Source organism: Myotis myotis, unplaced genomic scaffold, assembly GCF_014108235.1.
Source record: "Myotis myotis isolate mMyoMyo1 unplaced genomic scaffold, mMyoMyo1.p scaffold_m19_p_11, whole genome shotgun sequence".
In the NCBI taxonomy this organism is placed as follows: Eukaryota; Metazoa; Chordata; class Mammalia; order Chiroptera; family Vespertilionidae; genus Myotis; species Myotis myotis.
This window is the reverse complement of record NW_023416315.1, coordinates 46,940,308-46,961,559: the sequence shown is the minus strand read 5'-3', so window position 1 is coordinate 46,961,559 and position 21,252 is coordinate 46,940,308. Positions and strand designations below refer to the sequence as shown.

The following is a 21,252-nucleotide window of genomic DNA, read 5'->3' as shown; positions in this document are numbered from 1 at the left end:
CAGAGTGATTTCTTCTTCTGAATGTCTAGCCCCCAGAAGAATTTTAAGTAGACGGGGCTTTCCTGACCCATCCTCTCCCTGAGGCTCACTCTTTTCAAACGGGTTAAAAACTGAACTTCACCTGTCCCTTTAGGGCAAACGGGCAGATAAAATCAAGAGCAGTGAAACTTCAGGGGACTGAAACCCCAGCTCCTAATTCCTAAGGCAAAGAGAGACCAGAAGGCATTTTGTTAAAACCACAGTTGCTCAAAAATAATAGTTCCATTATCCTTTGAGACAGCATAGCCATAGAGGGAGGGGTGGGGGGAGGACTGTTCTGCTAAGCGAAATATGCCAGTCAGAGAAAGACAAATATCACATGATGTCACTTATATGTGGAATCTAATGAACAAAATAGACTGACCAACAAATAGGTCCAGAGACACATAAGCACCAAACAGAATCTCAGAGGAAGGGAGAGATGAACCCATCTGGAGAGATTAACCAAATCACTTATTTGCATATATGTAGAAGCCATGGGTAGAGACAATACTGAGGTGAAGGCCTGGGGTGGGGTGGGAGCCTGGTGGAGGAGGGGCAAAGGGGGTTGAGGGACATCTGTAATACAACAATAAAATAAAATACACTAACAATAAAAATAAACTAAATAATAATAATAATAGTCCCAAATAGCTACCACTTGTGGATTTATCAGTAAGCGTAGCTATTCTAGGTGCCTTTTAAAATGATTTCATGTAACTTGCATTCAAAGCTTTTATGTTTATGTGTATAAATTCATAACCCGTGGACACAGACAAGAGGGTGGTGGAGTCTTGGGGCGTGGGGGAAGGGCGGGGCTATAAAGTGTCAGTGGGAGAAAAAAGGGAACATACGCAATACTTTCAACAATAAAGTTTTTTTTTTTTTTAAAGTTTTTGTGTTAGGCCTTAACATTATTCCTGTTCTGCATATAAAGAAACTAAAATTCAGCTCATTGAGCAATGTAACAAAGATCACACAGTGATGAGTAGAAGAGGACAGACCCAGGATTCACAGCAAGGCGAGTTTCTTAACCTGTGAGCTCAATCAGGTGCTCTCTGGCCCCGGCTGTTTTCTCAGCAAACAGTGCCCCCTCTGCATTTAAAAGATGCATGGTTTGGATGTTACATTGTATGATCACTGTACTTTTAAGCTCCCTCGTCTTGTCTGGATGGCTTTCAATTACTTTTAGCACAAAATCCAGAGTTCTTAACATGGCCTTTAAGACCTGCCCTGATCTGGTCCAAGATTACCTCAGTGGAAAATCTCAATCATCACTATAGTATTTGCCTATTTCCTTTGTGTTCTCGCCCTCCTGGTCCTCTTTTCACATCTTCAAACTACTTCCCTCCCTCACTTCTGCCTCAGGGCCTTTGTGGGTGTTATTTCTGCTGCTGAAAGGATTCTTCCTGCTTTCTTCTCACTCCTACTCAGAACTCAAGCAGTAGCTTCCACGTAATTGAAATTGGACGGATTCATAAAGACTTCCTTGATCCTCTAGATGAGGTCAGGTCTGAGGTCTGCTGGTATTTGCTCAATTTCTCTTTGTGGTTTTCTCTTAAAGGCTGTCTGAAAGTGGAAGATCATTTGAAATGCTCTAAAACGCCATGGGTTCAGCGGTGGAAGATCCGATCTGTCTTCTGTAAAGTTTTGCAGTTGAAGTGCCTCTGAATATGAGATAAAGCCATTTGTTCATTCACATTCTACCCTACCCTTTTTTCCCCTGCTTCATTGAGTTTTATAATCTCTTAATCTTGGTGAACTAAAAATTATGAGTCTGAACCAATAAAAGAAAACTATGCTATCAAATTTCAAAAATTGGAGTGTTTGTGATAATATTTTATTACTATTAAAAGGTAAAGTGAATGGAGGGGGAGGCTCTGTTTTGGAATTAGCCAACTAAGGATAAAGCTCTAGCTTCACCATTTGTTGATACAGGCCTTGGTTTGCCCCCTTCCTGCAATCACTCCTTTCTACCTTCCCTCCCTCACTTTGGACCTGAAATCTACAAAACAAAAGGAAGAATGAGATTTTTATTAATCAGAATGATCCCTAATGTTCCCTGCAGCAATAAAAGTGTTCATGAAAATAATCTCTTTTTCACACTCTACAAGTGTTACCTACTATTGTAGAATATCTGTAATGCTGACTGGACCCTTCATATTATGATTAACCCGACAGGAAGAAAGGGTCTGTTTAAAGCCTATCTTAGAAACATGACCACAGTAATATAACTGTCTTTTCTGGACACAATATGAAGCTAAACCCAAATCAAACTTTCCTTCCCCATACCTAAAACATATTCTATGTGTGTTGTGTGGTTCAATAAACTGGACAATTAGAAGTTCTAACTTAAGTCCCTTCCTCTGAACTTACTTGGGAAGCATGAGAGTAGACTTCAAAGATGTTAGGTGCCAATATCAGCCTCCTTGTATGGGCAGTGGTTTTGGATTCTATCTCAGAAGAGGAAGAATAGACAGTTAGAAAATAACTAAATTGTCTTGCGAGTCTCTGCATTGGAAGGAAGTAACTTCTGAAAAGTAGAACTAAATCTGGACCCGTTGCTAAGCTGCAGAGGACAGCAGGGGTGAGCATTCGGGCTGTCAGGGAGGCCTAGTTCAGAGTGTCCACTCCACATGGAAACAGGGGAGATAAAGGTGAAGAGGAGGAAACACTTCATCCGACACCTCCTCTCCAGAGCCCTTGACACTTCGGAGAAGCTGCTTTGGGGCAAAGTGCTCAAAAACAGCGTGTCCATGTTGAGAACAGTAGTTTCAAGGTTGTCAGCAAAACAAAAGCAGAAACATAACCACAAAGAAAAAAGAGAGGGAGGGGCATAGAATAACAATTGGAGCTTGAGAATGAATGGTGTAAATTAGTGTACTTCTACTAAATATAATATTTGCAGTCACTACAATTGTCTATGTAGAGATTTGAAGATATGAAAACTATTTTCTCAGGCTGTTCAATTTTAAAAGTAGGCTATATTCAATATGAAAGCAGTTGTTAAAAATTATTCACGGAAAATAAACTAGGAGGACATATTTTTAAATATTAATACTAAAAGTCCTGGGCGGTGAGACAGAGAAATGTAAGGATGGGAAGATGATACTTCAGACCAACACGTGTGCAGCGGGCCAGGTGAGGAGCTGAGGCTGATGTGATGTGGAATGCCAGCAAAATCCCAGAGCAGAGTACCACAGACCCCAACCCCCCACTCTGAACCCCAAAGGGACCACACTAAACTATCACATGGAGAGATTCTTACAGTAGCATTTAATACATGTCTATCATACAATTTATACTACTTGTTGGTTTTCCATGGTTTCAATCACACTTCCTTTGCATACACCGTGACTTCCAGTGGAAGTGTCTCCTCAACATTCTAGTACTTTATTAGAGCAACAGTTGTAGAAAATTCCATTGCTGAGTGAAATCTCTTGTTCTGTTTCTCCCTCATAAAGTTTTCTGGCCCTTCACTCCAGAGTTTTCTATAACACAAAGCTTATATTTTATATAATACAGCAGGCTCTACACAAAATTAAAATATTATTTGAGGTATATATTTACCTATCCATTCAATAGATAGTATATGAGCTAGGGACTGGGTAAAATAATGAAAATTCTTGATCTTTCCCCTCAGAGTGGACAGTCTAGAATGGAGACACACAAACCATTGTAGTATAAGAAGGTGAAATTAAAGGAGCTTTTCCCTAGCTGGTTTGTCTCAGTGGATAGAACATTGGCCTGTAGATTGAAAGGTCTCAGGTTCACCCTAACCAGGTTGGCTCAGCGGATGGAGCACTGGCCTGCAGACTGAAGGGTCCCAGGTTCGATTCTGGTCAAGGGCATATACCTTGGTTGTGGGCACGTCCCCAGTAGGAGATGTGCAGGAGGCAGCTGAACTGATGCTTCTCTCTCATCAATGTTTCTAACTCTCTATCCCTCTCCCTTCCTCTCTGTAAAAAATCAATAAAATATATTAAAAAAAAAAAAGGTCTCGGGTTCAATTCCCGGTCAAGGGCACATGCCCAGGTGGCTCAATCCCCAGTAGGGGGCGTGCAAAAGGCAGCCAATCAATGATTCTCATTGATGTTCCTATCTCTCTCCCTCTCCCTTCCTCTCTGAAATCAATAAAAATATATATATAAAAAAAGAAATTAAAGGAGCTTTGAAGAAGGAAGATTAAGTTTTCCTGGAAATAGAGGGGGATCTTAAACAGAAGGAAATGTTTGACCTTATTTCTTTTTTCAACAAATAGTAGTTGAGCCACTCTTTTAAACTAAAAATCACAGTAATAAGTGCAAAAAAATATTGTAAAGGACAGGATAAGTGTTTAAGTCAAGGACAGCTGCTTTACATCAGGGGTCAGGAAGAGCTTCTGTGGGGAAGTGTCATATAAGCTGTGACCTTAGAGATAAATATGAGTTACTAAAGAGATAAGCATTTCTAGGGAGTGGAAAGTAGAGGTCTTATGTGGAAGATTCAAGGATGATTAGTTTCATAGCTAATAAAGAAGAGGATTTGAATGGTCTTTTTAAGCAGAAGTAAGGTATCAACATGACAGAAATGCAAACTTCCTGAATCTCACACAAGCAACATGCAAAGAGGCAAACTCCTTGTACAACAAACCAAAGAGGTTGAATTTTTCTAAAGTTGCTTGAGGTGCCAATAAAAAATTCTCAGAAAGTACATGCAAGTACAAGTTAGTTAGAAAGAATTATGCTAATGAAGCATTCTCAAGGGTGATACTACTTTAATACAATAGTAAGTGAATGAAGTAGAGTAAAATATTTGTATAGCTAAACTATAAGATGTCCGCATAAAAGTAAGTATGAATACACAGAAATCTTGGAAAACTTTCAATTTAACATTCTCCTTCATAATGTGTTCAATTAGAAGTACGAGTCTGATAATACTGATGGCTCAACTCAATATTCTGTCAGTTATAGGATTTATAATTACTCTTTAATCAAGAATTAGGCAGTGCAAACTTTCTTTACAGGTTAGCATGATGTAAATACAGTCTCATACTAGATTCTTTCAGAAGACCACCCACAACTTTTAGTAAGATAGACTATTTGGAATTTAACAATCCTGTCCCCCCCACCAACCAAAAGTCTTAAACTCTGCTTTCCCTTGATACATTCTTAAACCCATTTCCATTTGCACACAGGGAAAATATAATAAGCTGTGTGCCATAAAAATCTCATCTCCAAAGAGCCAGACTTTATGCACAAAGAAATACAGAGATGTTCCCCTAAAGAGACAGCTATTTTATCTAAACATTATTTAAGTCAAAATGACTCATTGTTTAGCCTACTTATTGCATTTGGCTTCAAAACAAAGAAACAAGTTTGGGGAAATGTAGAAGACAGTGAAGACATGTCCATTTTACTTTCAACACATTCATCAGTTGTTCAATGCAGACGCCCCCTTTTGTCCTTTTCTCTTGTCTCTCTCTCCCCTGACATCGTGGACAATGCCAGGTCAGTGACTCAGCGCTCAGCTGCTGGAGAGGAGATTTACACAGAGTCGCTGGGAGTGTGCCTCCACATAGCATTACAGCCACCCTTTGATCCTTTTCAAGAGCAGCACAAAGGCTCCACCCATGTTTTCTGCAGCTCTGAAAAGCCCAGGACTCGTCATATATACAATGGCTTTGAATGTATATGCAAGGCATTTCTCTTCTCTTTATCCTGGTTGGGGAAACCATTTGTTTCCAAATTTCACGTGATGGTGTTTTAAGATGGAGTGGCTGCAGCCACGCTCAGTCTTTCAAAAGAGAAGACCAGTGTTTCACTTTTCTGTTCTTGCTCTGGAAACATAATATTTATCATTCCTGCGTGCACTTCAAGGAGAACAGCAGAATATGAACTCAAAGCTTATTTATTTTACAAAATGCTATTGCCTCCATGAGGTTAGCATGTGCCAAGATTGTCTCTAATTCAGGGTAACAGTAAGACCTGCTGGTGGAAATACAGCACACTTAAAAGGGGAAGTGACAAGCTACTAGAAACCAAAGTTTGACCTGAGTATTAATAGCTCCCAGTTGCCTTTTTAACGTGGAAGGAAGTTTCATTCCACTGATTTATAGCCATTTTTAATCCCTGAATCTCAAAAAGCAGAACATATTTTATTAGGCAAAACGACAGATGTAGATAGTTGGGATGGTGTTATTTGAGGATTTCGTGTTACACTATTCAAGTGACTTCACAAGATTAAGCCAAACAAGCCACTTTATGCCCTAAAACCGAAAGAGTGGATAACAGCTTTCTAGTTAGGCATTAGCTTTTCACTTCTCTTCATCAAAGAGACATGGAAATTGTACTTCTTTAATTTTAAAACTTTGCAAGCTTTCTTACTCATAATAATAAATATAAAAATAGCCAAGATTGTCTATTAATAGCCAAAGAAAAATAAATTTAAGTTAGTACAATTAAAGCCCCCAAATAATTTTAACCTAAGACATACAGATAATTAAAATGAAACTTTCTTGTTGTTTTTTAACCTAATGGATTTTTGTGGAAGAAAGGCTGTTGTTTGCAGACAGAGATTTATGCTCAAATCGGGGCATTACCTCTAACTAGCTATGTGGCTTTAGGCAAGTTACTTAAATTATGAGCGCCTAAGAACCCCTTCTTGAATGATGGAAATAATAATAATACCTTCCTCATGGCACAATTATGTGAATGAAAGAGAAAATACTTGTGCAACACCTGGATAATAGTAGCTATCACTCATAATTGTTAGTCTTCATGCCAAGACAGGAGTTTTGTTTTAAACAGGATATCTGTGCACTGTCATAGCTTTAGGGCGCTACTCTGCAGTTGTTTTCTGAGCTAATCCTGCTAATAAAGTCGGCTGAAATAATGTCTAATTTGCATTGAAATGCAATCTGTGTACCAAGAAAAAGTTACAATGTTTTAAAATACTAGCAAACATTATTTTTTAATTCAAACACAAAAGTAAATATTGTTGTAAAACTGCAACTGTCCTTAATCTTTATCCAGTCTACCTCTCTTAAATTACTACTTATACTTCTCAATAGTTATTAAGAATATATGGTACCTATCAATTTACTAAGATAAATAGTAAATTGATCTCCACATCAATCCTATTAACTAAATCCTATTGTTTCCTGCTTTAAGAGTATGAGAGAACTGCAGATGGATCTTGGGTAACTTGCCCAAGTTTTGAATGTAAATCTAGGCGACCCAAAGTCCATGCCCTCAAGCCCCTTCGGCTGCAGGACTTGGTCTCCTTCACTTTTCCCTGAGTATAACAGTGGTTTTAAAATTTTAACACACATAAGAATTGTGAATTTCTCATTAAAAATAAAAGTTTCTAGGAATAAAAATTGCTCCATTCAGAGACACTTACTCCAAGGGTCTTCTCAAATCTCTCCATTGAACACACTAAACTTGTTACAATACCAGGGTGGTTGCCAAAGAGATTAACCTACATTGCCTCCTATTGACTATTCAGATCTCAACTCGCATCTGTCCAGGGGGATATCCTTGTCCACCTTTTCTTATAAAGCCCCTCCCATATTATTCTCTATGTCATCACCCTATTTTATTATCATAAAGGCATTAACATTATTTCTGGCTTTAAGGCTCAAACTTATTTAAAATATTAAATATTACGCTGTTTGGGATAGAACTAATATCAATGTGCAATTAGTAGGTTGTTTTATGGTATACATACATTAATGTGTTAATTTTGACAATGATTTTTATTTAAAAACATCAGACAAAAAAGTCAAGATCCTACAAAAGATTAACTTGATTTTATTTAGAAAGTTTGGTGAAGATTATATAGGTTTTTGTCTAATTCTTCTTTTGCTACGAAGAATTTAGAGAGTCTCAAAACGCTTGAGATGGAAACGAGGAAGAGGGACTGGAGCCCTATAACAGCTGTGCCACCTGTGTAGAAATGCTTCCTCCCCAGTTTTGGGTACAGGTGGTCCCTAATTCATATCTGCATATGATCCAACAATTCATGATTTGAGGTTCAAAACATACTTTTCCTTTACAAAAACCCAACAATATAAATTGTACTGAGACCCAACAGTTCTCCCTGCAAAAGCCTACCTGACTGTTTATCATGTTAATGTTACTAATGATGATACCGAATCAAATGTTTATCCAATATTTTTAAATTTTACAAAAGTTATCATTTATCTTCATTATAGCCCTACTAGGTCTGTAGGGGTTCACAGTGTGGGGATGGGGCCAGAATGCCATTTACTCCTTGTGTTATCTGGCAGTGTTACTTAATCCTTTGGAGCCTTGGTTTACTAACCTATAAAATGGAGATAGTACCTTCTATCTCATGGGCTTGTTCTTAGGTAAACTAAGTTAATAAATAAAAGCAGAGCAGTTATAGGCATCACATATTGCTTAGAATATATTAGCTGTTGACATTATTCCTGTTTTCAAAAAATAAGAGTAGCCTTAGCCAGCTTTGCTCAGTGGTTAGAGCGTCAGCCTACAGACTGAAGGGTCACGGGTTTGATTCTGGTCAAGGGCATATGCCTGAGTTGCCGGCTTTATCCCCAGTAGGGGGTGTGTAGGAGGCATCCGATCAATGATTCTCTCATCATTAATGTTTCTATCTCTCTCCCTCTCCCTTCCTCTCTGAAATCAATAAAAATAGATTTAAAAAAAATAATAGAAATATTCCTCAAAGAGGTCAGAAATCTTTCGCAAGGTCATACAATTAAAAATTACCAATGGGAGGAAACTGCAATTAAGTCTTTCTGGCTCTAGAACCACTGTCCTTTCCAACATACCATACCATCTTTCTAGATTGTCAGGGCCTCACCCAACCATCAGCGGACCATCTGCTGAAGAAATGCATGCTTGTGCTTATGTAGTACACTGCTGAAGTGATGCTAACCAAACAAAACACAGCCTCCATCAAACTAGCCCTCTAAATCTCTGCACCTGGTTTGTGAAAACGTATTTCTCTTTGCCGGAGAGTTTCATCCCCTCTCAGCTTGAGGAGCAGAACTTTCCAAGTGAATTTAAAAACTCAAAATGTAAAACAAATCAGGGAGGAACTGCTCTTGTGGAGTCCCCAATAGGAGCTCCCAAATCCTGTCTGAACAACTTCTCTCGCTTCACTGTTTACCAAGTGCAGCCGCACCCCTCTGCTTTGTATTCCATCTATGAGAGATTCCTGCATCTCTGTTCCCTCACAGAAACAGAGAACTATTGTGAGGCACCAACTGGAAGGAACTTTGAAAATGGGAGACAAAAGCTAATCATTTATGAAGATTCTAGAAATTTGACTGCATCCTCTGTGGCATCTTTAGATCTTTTTCAACATATATTTCCCAAGTACATCTTAGCTGGACATCGCTAATCCAACGGCTGTCGAGAATACCATAAATATTAAACAAATAAAAGCATGACTTTTAGAAATCTATAGCCTTGCCCCAAGTGATTTGGCTCAGTGGATAGAGCATCAGTGTGCGGACCAAAGGGTCCCGGGTTCGATTCTGGTCAAGGGGTATGTATCTTGGTTGCAGGCTCCTTTCAGCCTGGGCCCTGGTCGGGGCTGGTGCAGGAGGCAACCAATTGATGTTTCTCTGACAACAATGTTTCTCTCTGTCTTCCCCTCTCTCATCCACTCTCCCAAAAAATCAATGGAAAAAATATCCTCAATTATGGGTTAACAACAACAAAGATATGGTATGTTCATGGTAATATAATACAAGACAGTATAAGATAGCTGCTCTTAAAGAGAAGCACGGAATGGCATTGGCATCCATCATCTAACCTATAAAACAGGAAAGCATCTCAATTCCTCCCTCAGAGCCAATCAATCAGTTGTGGAGTCTTGTTGCTTTACCTCTAAAATGTCTCTCAAATATGTCATTTCTTCTGCATCCAAATTATTGCTCTTTTATTCTTGACACTTGTCATCTCTGACTGGATAATTGCATGAGAGAGATAACTGCTCTCCCTGCCTTCAGCCTTATCCTCTGTTCAAACACTTATGGAATGTTGAATAAACGTGGGCTAGAGGGGGCAGCCTGTGTGCTGGGTGCCAGGGATGCAAAGATGCTGATCCTACCCTGCAAGTCAAGTGGAATTCTCTCGTCAGCTTCACGCTTCTACCTGAGGCAACCACCATCCAAACGCTCAGCATGGACATGTCTTACACACAGGACGTGTGGCACACTTTCAATCTATGCGGTGAATTCCTATTTGCTACACTGATAGTTCTGTGCTTGTTAGAGGCCATGGGGCACTTTAAAAATGAACAAATGTTATGGCCTTTCTTTTTTTTTCAAAAATTTTATTTATGATCATAATCTTACAATGATTATGCAACTTCAGGGTGTCACTGATACTCTAGGATTCATGCAAGTATCCCTCCATATTTGATGAGCGGAGTTCATGCACTCAGGTTATAAATGTCTCAACTAAAGGGAAAATTCCAAGCCTTTATCTTTATGCTCCTATAGTACAGATACCTGTGATGTCTAAAAAAATCTTAGTACTCATACTTCTCAACTATAGTCATACTAGTCATGGCCTTACCTGCCTTGCTAACTTTTACGTTTGTTTGTCTTCTAATTTTTGTTGTTGTTATTGTTAGTCCTCATCCAAAGATATTTTTCCATTGAATTTAGTGAGAGAGTGGAGAGGAGGGAGGGGAAAAGAGGAAGGGAGAGATGGAGGGAGGGAGGGGAGGAGGGAGGAACATCGATGTGAGAGAGACACATCATTTGGTTGCCTCTTGCACATGCCCCACCCGGAGCTGGGGATCAAACCTTGCAACCCTTTGGTGAATGGGCCAACACTAGTCACTGAGCAACACTGGCCAGGGCCTTTTCCATGTTTTTAATGCTTAACCAATACTACACTTTCTGTAAAGTCTTTACCAATTTTCAGTTTCTCCTGTGAGAAATGAGAATAAGGACTTACCTTTATTAATTTACTTATACTAAGATGTATTTTAATTATATATGTAATTTTTGCACTATGAGGTCTATATTTCTATTTATAAATATATATATATTTAATTATATTTCTTTAAAAATGTATTTTTCATTTTAGAAAGGTCCAGAATACTTTAGAGCAGGGGTGGGCAAACTTTTTGACTCGAGGGCCACAATGGGTTCTTAAACTGGACCGGAGGGCCGGAACAAAAGCATGGAATGGAGTGTTTGTGTGAACTAATATAAATTCAAAGTAAACATCATTACATAAAAGGGTACGGTATTTTATTTCAATAGTTTTATTCATTTCAAACGGGCCGGATCCGGCTGTAGTTTGCCCATAGCTGCTTTAGAGGGTCTGGAAGATTGTACCTGTTCAATGAAAACTGTTTAAATTGATGGACAAAGTCTACAATTTTCAACCCATCTGGGGGAAGTAAAAGGGAGAGCAGAAGAGACTTGTTTTTTCCTTTTCCAAAAGAAGTAAGAGCAAATTCACTTGGCATTCTCATTGTGCTTGTGGAGCATTTAGGACAATGAACAGTGTAATTAGTCAGGAAGACTTCCAATACTGAGCAACCTATACATAGCTTACTGAGGCGGCAGGCACGAGAGCCACTGTGCTTACAAACAGCACGGTGGCATTGTGGAAAGCATTAACTACTAGACAGAGAGTCAGTAGCAGAAATATAACAACAATCTTATTCTTGTAACCAGATTTTTTTCTCTTGGGCATATTTCTCACTTGGCCTCAATTTTTACATCTGTAAGTAAAAGGTTTGAACTAAATAATAAGGTCTTTTCTAGTATTGCTTTTTTCCAACTTTAAATTTTTAAAACACCCTTTACCCCTACCTCAAATAAACTGAATTCTTCAAATTTCATCTATACTCTGTTCTTTCTTCTTTCCTGAAATTATTTCCATTGATTGACAATGCAGCTAATCCTCATGTCTATGAAGTTGTTATATAATTTCTGGACAATGGTTAAGCATATGTATCTAACTAAATTTCCACTTGTATGTTCCTAGTTTACTCTAAATTGATACTCAGAATAAAAATTAACACAAATAACTAAAATTTGGGGGAGGAGGGAAACAAAAAACTGTTTCAAGCAACATTTTCTTTTGAGTTTAGACTAGAACTATGTCCCCATTCTAGTGTCATAGCTGAATTTGGAGCTGTAATTTATGAGATTAGGAAAGTCATGCAGTCTCTTGATTAAAATCTTCCAACTATAAAAAAAATGCAAGAGTAAATAGCCCCTTTTCCTTTCTATCACACACCGGTGTGTTAAATCAAGCCATTAAAATTATTATTTATTAGATAACTTTACTACCTTCATGTCTCCATACCCTGGACAAAGAATAGCATTCAAGGACAAGTCATGGAGCACTGCCAAATATTTCTCTTCTTAGTAAATTTAGGGGCAGGGGGAGATAGTCTCCTTTAGATAAGTTTAAAACAACTTCTTAGTCCCATCGTTTTTGATGTTTTTATTCTTCAAAGAATTTCTACCCTTCCCATTCCTCTATTAAGAATATTTAGAAAACATAGGTAAAATAATCCAAGTCCAAAACTTGCTTCAAATCCAACATTCTTTCTCATCACCCTCACCTTTATCTTAATTTCGAATATCTTTCTCATGTATAACTTATGCAGCCTATGTATTTTATAGAAAGTAGTCATTTTCATTCCATGTATTCTTTTCATTTTTAACCCATGATAGGTCCACTTACGATCTTTTGTTGTAGAATCTAGATAAAGGAATTCTTTTTCTACTCTGGAATCCCAATCTCAATCTCTCTCTCTCTCTCTCTCTCTCTCTCTCTCTCTCTCTCTCTCTCTTTAAAACATGTTTTTTTATTTATTTCAGAGAGGGAAGGAGAGGAAGAGACAGATAGAAACATCAATGATGAGAGAGAATCATCGATCATCTGCCTCCTGCACACTCCACATTGGGGACTCAATCTACAACCAGGCTATATGCCTTGACCGGAAATCGAACTGTGACCTCCTGGTTCATAGGTCAACGCTCAACCACTAAGCCATGTCAGCCAGGCAGGAATCCCTCCCTTTTACATGGGAGATGATGAGATCATTCATAATCCCACTTCAGCACCTTCCCCTTATCATGTTTCACAGCTCGTTTCATAACATAAGAGATTTTACTGCCTCTTTAATCCAGCTGTTGAATGTCACGCAAAATATAATTTTGCAGCTAAGTTTCTAAATTTAGCCTTAAGTATGTCTACCTAATTCCACCATGAGTGGATAATTGCTTAATCTTCTGCATTTACTGCTCTGAATGCAAAATAATATAAGATGATTTAGCCTTCATTTTATATAATTTATAAACAGCTTTTCCACCTAGAGTTTAAAACCAGAGGAGAAATAACAAGACTAAGTTTTAGCAATGGTGGCAATTAAAGAACTTTTGATGCCTTTGCTGAATAGATACATAAAAAGAAAAAATTAACATTGCTGACAGAGTACTTTTCCCTGATTTTAAGACCATAATGTACATTTTTCAAAGTAATAGACTATGTTAGTTATGGTCTCTACTTAATGTATAATAAAAATTCATATGCATAAAATATATTTTATTAGAGTGGGGTGCTATTGAATATAGTGCTTTTTTCATAACAGTTTTATACAGAAAAAGAAAACAAACACTATTGGTGAGGGTACAGAGCAACGGACACTCTTAATCTCAATTGGTACAAATATAAATTTGTATTTTGTTTCTGGGAGGCTTATCTATTATAGATTGAAAAACTATACAACAAAGCCCAAAGAGAATGATATAGGAGATTATTTTTATGGCCTCTGGGCAAGTAAAGTTTTCTTAAAGTGGGGAAAAGTATAAACCATAAAGAAGAGAATAATGAATTGGGATACATTAAAATTTGGAATTTACACTTATATGTCATCATCAATTGTGTGAAAAAGCAAGCCAAGTAATGGGAGAGTTGTAAACTCATATAATCTATATGAGGTTGATATCCAGAATGTATAAAAAACTCCTAGAAATCAGTCAGAAAAATGTGAAATAAAATAAAAATGGCAGTATCTTAAAATAATTGTCCTAGAAGACATCCATATAACCAACACACAGTTGAAAAAGTGTTAAAAATCATTAGGAACTGGGAGACTACAAATTAAAACTAAAATGAGATCCCACCAGACGGCCTACATTTGTTTGTTTTAATAAAAATTTTAAAAAGCTGGTTATTTCCAATATTAGGCAAGGATATAGAGCAACTGGAATTTTCATATACTGCTATAAATATATTTGTGTAACCACTTTAGAAAATAATTTGGCTTTTATCAACTTATTTTGAACATATGCATGTTATATTACCCAGCAACTCAATTTCTAGGTACATACAAAAATATATGTACAAGGATAGTCACAGAAGCTTTATTCATTGTGGCCCCAAACTGAGGATCACACATATGTCTATTAACAAGAGAATGGGTAAACACATTATGGTACTTTCCTACAATGCCTACTACTCGGCAATTAAAAAGAATAAACTACTTCTATTTATAGCAATGCCAATGAATCTCTCAAACAAAATGTAAAGCAATATAAGTCAGAAAAAATAAAATATACTATACAATTTGCGTTTACATAAAGTTCAAAATCAGGCAAAATTAATCTATTGTGTTAGAAGCCAGGATACTGGCTATATTCAAGGAGAATAGAGAGGACAGTCACTGAGAGGGGCAAAGGGGCTACACATATATTTTTAACCTGAATGAAAATATGGCCTCTTTGTGCTAACTTATGTGAGACTCATTCATACAGAAGATGTTTGCACTTCTTTTGTATCTATGTTTGATTTGTTGAAAATTGTATTTCTAAGAAGGGGTATTTACATCTATATATGTGTAGTTTCTGAATCGGAGTATGTTAGTTTCCTTGTAGCTGTAACAAATTACTACAAGGTTTGTGGCTTAAACACAACAGAAATTTGTTCTCTCACAGATTTGGAAGCCAGAAGTCCAGAATCAGTATCACTGGGCTGAAACTGAGGTGTTGACAGGACCACGCTCCCTCTGGATGTTCTAGAGAGAATCTGTTGTTTGCCTCCTCCTCGGGGCTATTAACATTCCTTGGCTTAAAACCACCTCACTCCAGTCTATCTCTCTGTGGTCACATTGCCTTCTCTCGCTCTTCTGTGTCAGAATTTTCTGTCTCTATCCTATAAGCAACTTGTGATTGCATTTAGAGCTCACCTGGATAACACAGGAGAATCTCCTGATCTCAAGAGCTTAAATTTATTCATATAAGTGAAGTCAATTTTGGCATAAAAAGTAACATTCATGAGTTCTAGGATGTGGATGTCTAGGAGCCATTATTCAACCTACCATACACAGTGTCACTGACAGTAATCACTCTGCGTTCAGAAAGGAGAACAATAACTGAGCGCCAGAGTCAGCTGAGAAGGCCTCATGGAGCAGGAGTTTCGGGAGGACTGCCTTCATAGGCAATGGCATCAGCACATGTAGAGAACAGGCAGTCATAGTCCAAGATGGCCACAAAGGATGCCAAGCAATAAAGAAGAAAAAAGTTTAACAGAATTCACTACTAGTAAGCACAAATTGAACTGTACCTAAAATATGGTACATGTTCATGAAAAGAGAGTATTAATTTTAGCTGTACTTACTGACCAGCTTAAATTATACCAGTAAAAATATTAACTTTAATATGATAAAAACATGATTAAAAGGTGAAAATTATTAACAATAACTAGCAATACTCATGCTGCTGATGCAGACAGACTGGCAGAGTGTTGCTGGAGATGAGGCACTAAAGCAAGATGCAGACACAATTTGTTGGAAGCAGAAGAACCCTTCATTCTATTTCCCAGCTGGGTCTCTGGGAACAATTCCTGTAGAGTCTATACTCTATATACTCTGGTAAGCCTGTGCCTCCCACTATTGCGGCATTATTGTAACCCTTGCAGCTTAATCCGTGACCTTATCAAGGTCACCGGTTTGAAATGCATGTCTATCCCCTTGGAGCATTTGCTAGTGTCACTTGTTATTCACAAATCTCTTCAAAAGAAAAGGAGATTCTGTTTTGACATTCTTTGAAAGAAAATAAAATAATTTCATTGTCACAATTTCCATAATAAAAACTCAGATTATCAAATAAAAATGATTTTGCTCTAACATAGTATGATTATAAATTAGACATCAAAGTGATCCTGAAACATAGGGTTACATGTTTTAAGTGAGGTTATTGATAATATATATATATATATATATGTATGTATTCTTTTAATTCTGAAAAGTCATATGCTCTCCCAAAAAAGTTATCAAAGAAAATGACAGAAAGCCTTTCCAACGGTTCCCATCTGTCCTTCTTTGCTTGCAGTGAACTGTAGAGCAGATTCTACATGAACTTGCATGAGAAGGAGCTTATGAATTGACATGGTGAGCTTAGACTTACTGCTCCTTTAACTGATCATGTTTTCAAACAATCTTCCCATGCCACCCACTTAGGGGGCTATTAAATGAACATCTCAGGTTCCTCCCTGAGTACTATAGGTCACAGCCTTCAACTGGAGTGAGTACTAATGTCCCACTGCTGGGCCCGAAAGGAACCTCTGAGTTGTTAGATCTTGGGTGATACCAAGCTCCTCGGGTAGCTCTGAGGTGACTAAGGGGAAAAAGAGTTTAAATTAATATTTTAATTTCAATATAGGTGGACTGATGCTTATCAGCTGAGTATTCATTATATTCACCGGTGCTCATCTGTGCTCTTTATAGTTTTATGGAGAGGATGTTTACCCAACAATTAAACCCAGTTACATTATGGCTAATACATAACCTATTATTTGCCAGAAATAATATCTGCTTGGAAGACCAAGACTAACATCCACATGTGTTTTCTACCAACATTATTTTCTATTTTTGCATTTTCTCATTCTAGTGGTTTGAAATTTTTGAAATGTGGACCCTCTGATAGAACAACATTGTTGACATTTAGATATAGGACAAGACACAACCAGATTTTTGGAAACACATTTTGAGCGCATTCAGGATGCCCATGCTACCCCACTGTCCATTGGGTTACTGCACAGGGCATGTTTTTTAGACTTTTCTGTCAATTCTGTTTCTTTAATTGGAACGATTATAGATAAGAAATATAATAATCATATTTGTAAGTAACATTTCTTTATATAATTATGGATCAGTTGATCTAATCTTCATAATAGTCATATTAGAAAGGAGACTCTATAATTTATTACCTAAAATGGCCCATTTTTGAGTGTGAAAAAGGGAGCTAGTAATAGTTACTTCAGAACAACTGGCATAAATGGGGACTGTCCTTGGCAAACTCAGATGGACGGCTACCATACATAGGAGAATTATTTTTATCTTTATACAGTTGAGAAAACTGTGGCAGAGATGTTTAAATAACATGCCCACATTCGCAGCATCTACTAAGTGGCAGAATCAGGCCTGGCTCCCTGGGGAGTCTGACTCCAGAGTCTTTGATCTTAATCACAGGCCTGGATGACTATGGTAGAATCAACAGGATGAAAACTCAAGGGACCTGAGAGCTACAAGAGGAGGTTATAATGCTAACAGTTTACTTTCTTGGAAATATGCAGTTGCGGCAGCGCCATTTGAGCTGGGGAGATAACTCCTCCTCCCACCCCACGTTTACATGTCATCTCACGAAGAAGCTCTTTTAAAAAATAAACTTTTCTCAATCACACATGTTATGTTGTAACTAGACTTGGCACATATTTAGCCGTCTCGTTATCATGTATTTATATAAAAGATAAGCTTTTATGATGTTATTTCTTGCTTCTTAAACAGGGGTTGTGTGTGAGGAGATATTTTGATTCAATGTATTCAGATAACACAGTTAATAATAGTCTTACATAAATTAGCAAAGGAATTTTAATTAAGTACTGTTTACCAATTTTTAGAGTTTAAAAACTGTTATTATTTCTCGAAGGGCTCTCTGAATATGCAGCTGAAAACTCACTGTTCTTCCAATTTCATGGATTTGACAGGTAATCTGCACTTAAAAGATTCCCCCTTTAAGGCTGCAATTCTGGACATTTGCTGTTTTCTGTCCATTTAGAAGCATGTCTACTTTTTAAAAAATATATTTTTATTGATTTCAGAAAAAGGAAGAGAGACAGAGAGAGAGAGAGATAGAAACTCAAGGGTGAGAGAGAGTCATGGACTGGCTGCCTCCTGCACGCTCCACACTGGGGACGAAGCCTGCAGCCTGGCCATGTGCCCTGTTCAGGAATAGAACCGCGATTCCCTGGTCCATAGGTCAATGCTCAGCCACTGAGGCCATGCCAGTTGGGTATGTCTACTTCTGATACATAATAACGCACCCACACTCAAACGAAAAGGTAGCATGAATAGGAATTAACCGTAAACTAACAAAATTGTCATCTGGAAAGAACAGGATTAGCAAGAGCAGGGGGAGGGTGGCACCGCCATGCTGCCCTGCTTTCAAAGTAACAGTGCCACCTCCACCAGGGATTTTCCAAGGACACAAAAAGCTGCAATGGTGCGAAAAACTAGGTCAGGAAAGGAAATCATGCCGATACAAACTAGGTACTTCAGGCTTAGAGTTTAAGGATTAATAACCAAAGAAGCACTGTGGATAGAAATTATTTTCTGGGGAAAAGTGTTATAAATAGTGTCTCATTATCTTACTGACACTTGTGTTACTGGGGAGAACTCATTCACTTACTCATTCATCTGTACTGCTGAAGGAGCTAGAACTGAAAAGAAAACGGACCAGATGATTAATGTGGGCTCATGGTCCTTAATGGAAAGAACAAGGGAATACTCTGCCCTGCCAAGGCATCAAGTGTAGCAGAAATTCAAGGTGTTAGTAACCTAAATGGTCACCCCATTTGCCTCCCCTATACTTTGGAGTGAAAATTACAGCCCTTGAGATTGAGCTTGAAGCAAAAATCAACATTAGCCCCATCCTCCCCTTCCTCTCCTCTTCCTCCCTCTTATTTTATTCTAACAACCACATGCCACTGGATAATGGGTCGGGAAAAGTAGTCATTGAGGCCCTAACCTCACAAATTTTATCATCAATATATGTTAAAAAAAGAAAGAAAGAAAAAAAAGTCTCTCTTCACCTCCATCTATGCCTTTCATTAAATTAATTCCTGAATTTAATCTATTTTTTTCTTTTTGTCTTCTTACATATGTATATGTTTTCCTTGAATTAGAGTCAAATTTCTGACTTCCAAGAATACATAAATGCTTCAAATGGTGCAAGCTTTAATGTCAGTGAAATGGGGGGGGGGGAGGGGCCGTCCTTTATGGAATGAGATTCGAATTTTCAGGACATGCTTTTGTGTCATATTTTTAAAACCAATAAATTACTCAATAAAATAAAAATCTCATAAATGTTCAGAAGTTAAAGGGGAAGGAAAAGGCATGAAACACCAAAACAAGAGAGATGGAGGGAGAGAGGGAGGGAGAGAGAAAAGAGAGAGAGAGAGAGAGAGAGAGAGAGAGAGAGAGAGAGAGAGAGAGAGAGAGAAATAGCTAAATGTCAAGATTCATAGCTAAATCAGCTAGGACATATCAGAATTGCTTATCACTAGGTAAAATATTTGTTTATGGTATATAAAATTTTGGTTTAAAAGATATGTGAGAATTACAAAAAAACCTGATTGATACAAAGGGTTGTCTCTCCATCCAAGAATATGTCATAAAAAATAAAATCATGTATTAAGAGAATTTAAATATATCAAAAATATATTTGATAGCTGGCCAGTTCTTGCCTTTCTCTAGACCAGTGATGGCACACCTATGACACGCGTGTCAGAGGTGACACGCAAACTCATTTTTTTGGTTGATTTTTCTTTGTTAAATGGCATTTAAATATATAAAACAAATATCAAAAATATAAGTCTTTGTTTTACTATGATTGCAAATATCAAAAAATTTCTATTATGTGACACGGCACCGGAGTTAAGTTAGGGTTTTTCAAAATGCTGACACGCCGAGCTCAAAAGGTTCGCCATCACTGCTCTAGACCCATGACCACTTGACAATATTTTAGTCAGACCAGTTACAGCTTAGAGTTAGCATGAAAAACATGTACATGAACCAAAAATTATTTGCTAACTAAGCAAGTAGGATTTTTACCAGCACAAACATTTTTACCAGTTAAATGTTACGTGTCTTAGTTGCATGTCGTTAATAGCTTATTATTAAGTTTGATGTTTCTAAATATGACCAAAGATATTCTATATTCACAAAGCAGGAAAATGACTCAAACAGCTGGATAATTTTTCCTTCTCCTCTAACACTTTTGTAACTGCAGACCATGCAGACATTGAACTCTGATGTGTGGACTTTCGTTGTGTTACCTAAGATGTTGCTTTAATTTCACCTGACTTTTTTTTAAAATATATTTTATTTATATATATATATTTTTTTTTACAGAGAGGAAGGGAGAGGGATAGTTAGAAACATCGATGAGAGAGAAGCATCGATCAGCTGCCTCCTGCACACTCCCCACTGGGGATGTGCCCGTAACCGAGGTACATGCCCTTGACCGGAATTGAACCTGGGACCCTTCAGTCCGCAGGCCGACGCTTTATCCAGTGAGCCAAACCAGCCAGGGCTCACCTTACTTTTTAATATACCTAAATGACTCAAACACAAAGCATTGACACATTAAAAATACTATTAGGCATTTGCTATCCTAGCTGGTATAAGCTCCCAAATCTCTCTGTATATGAGAAAGGCTTTCAGGTGAGTCTTACAAGATTATGTATCCTGGACCCCACAGTTTCTTTGGGTGGGGCTCAAGATGTATACTTTAAATAAGTCTTCCAGACAATACTGACGCTCCAGCAGGTTTGAGACCCAGTGATCTACACCCCAAGGAGCAAAGACATTTGCCTGTAGGGCTCCACCTTGTTTAATTGATGACCCTACACTGGACCTCAGAAGAAGATGTTCAGTTATAGATGCACAGTTATATCCTATGTCAAAAAACCTCTATGAACAATGTACAGCAAACTAGAGCAACTATCTTAAGATGGTTGGAGATTAGAGCTTTATGTTGTGAATTCATAATACCATGGGATTTTTGAGGAAAGAATTCCAGTCCCCATTTTCACAGACGAGGAAAACATTAAATAACACAAATCATGGCAAAAATATTTATATTTACAAATCACACACACCGAGAGTGCATAAAATGAATGGAAAATTTTAAAAATGCTTGAGATAAATAGAAAAAAGAAG

General features: G+C 37.7%; 1 protein-coding gene across 3 annotated transcripts in view; it reads right to left on the bottom strand.

Annotated features, from left to right (window-relative positions):
• The window catches only part of SEMA3C (semaphorin 3C), a 168,661-nt gene that overhangs the window by 94,795 nt on the left and 52,614 nt on the right, over nt 1-21,252 (bottom strand). Inside the window, exon 2 of one of the 3 annotated variants that reach the window (XM_036328350.1) lies at nt 15,352-15,462. The exons of the other annotated variants lie outside the window; for them this stretch is intronic. The gene's annotated coding sequence lies outside the window, so the exon portion shown is untranslated. The remainder of the gene's footprint in view (nt 1-15,351; nt 15,463-21,252) is intronic. 3 annotated transcript variants of the gene reach the window in all.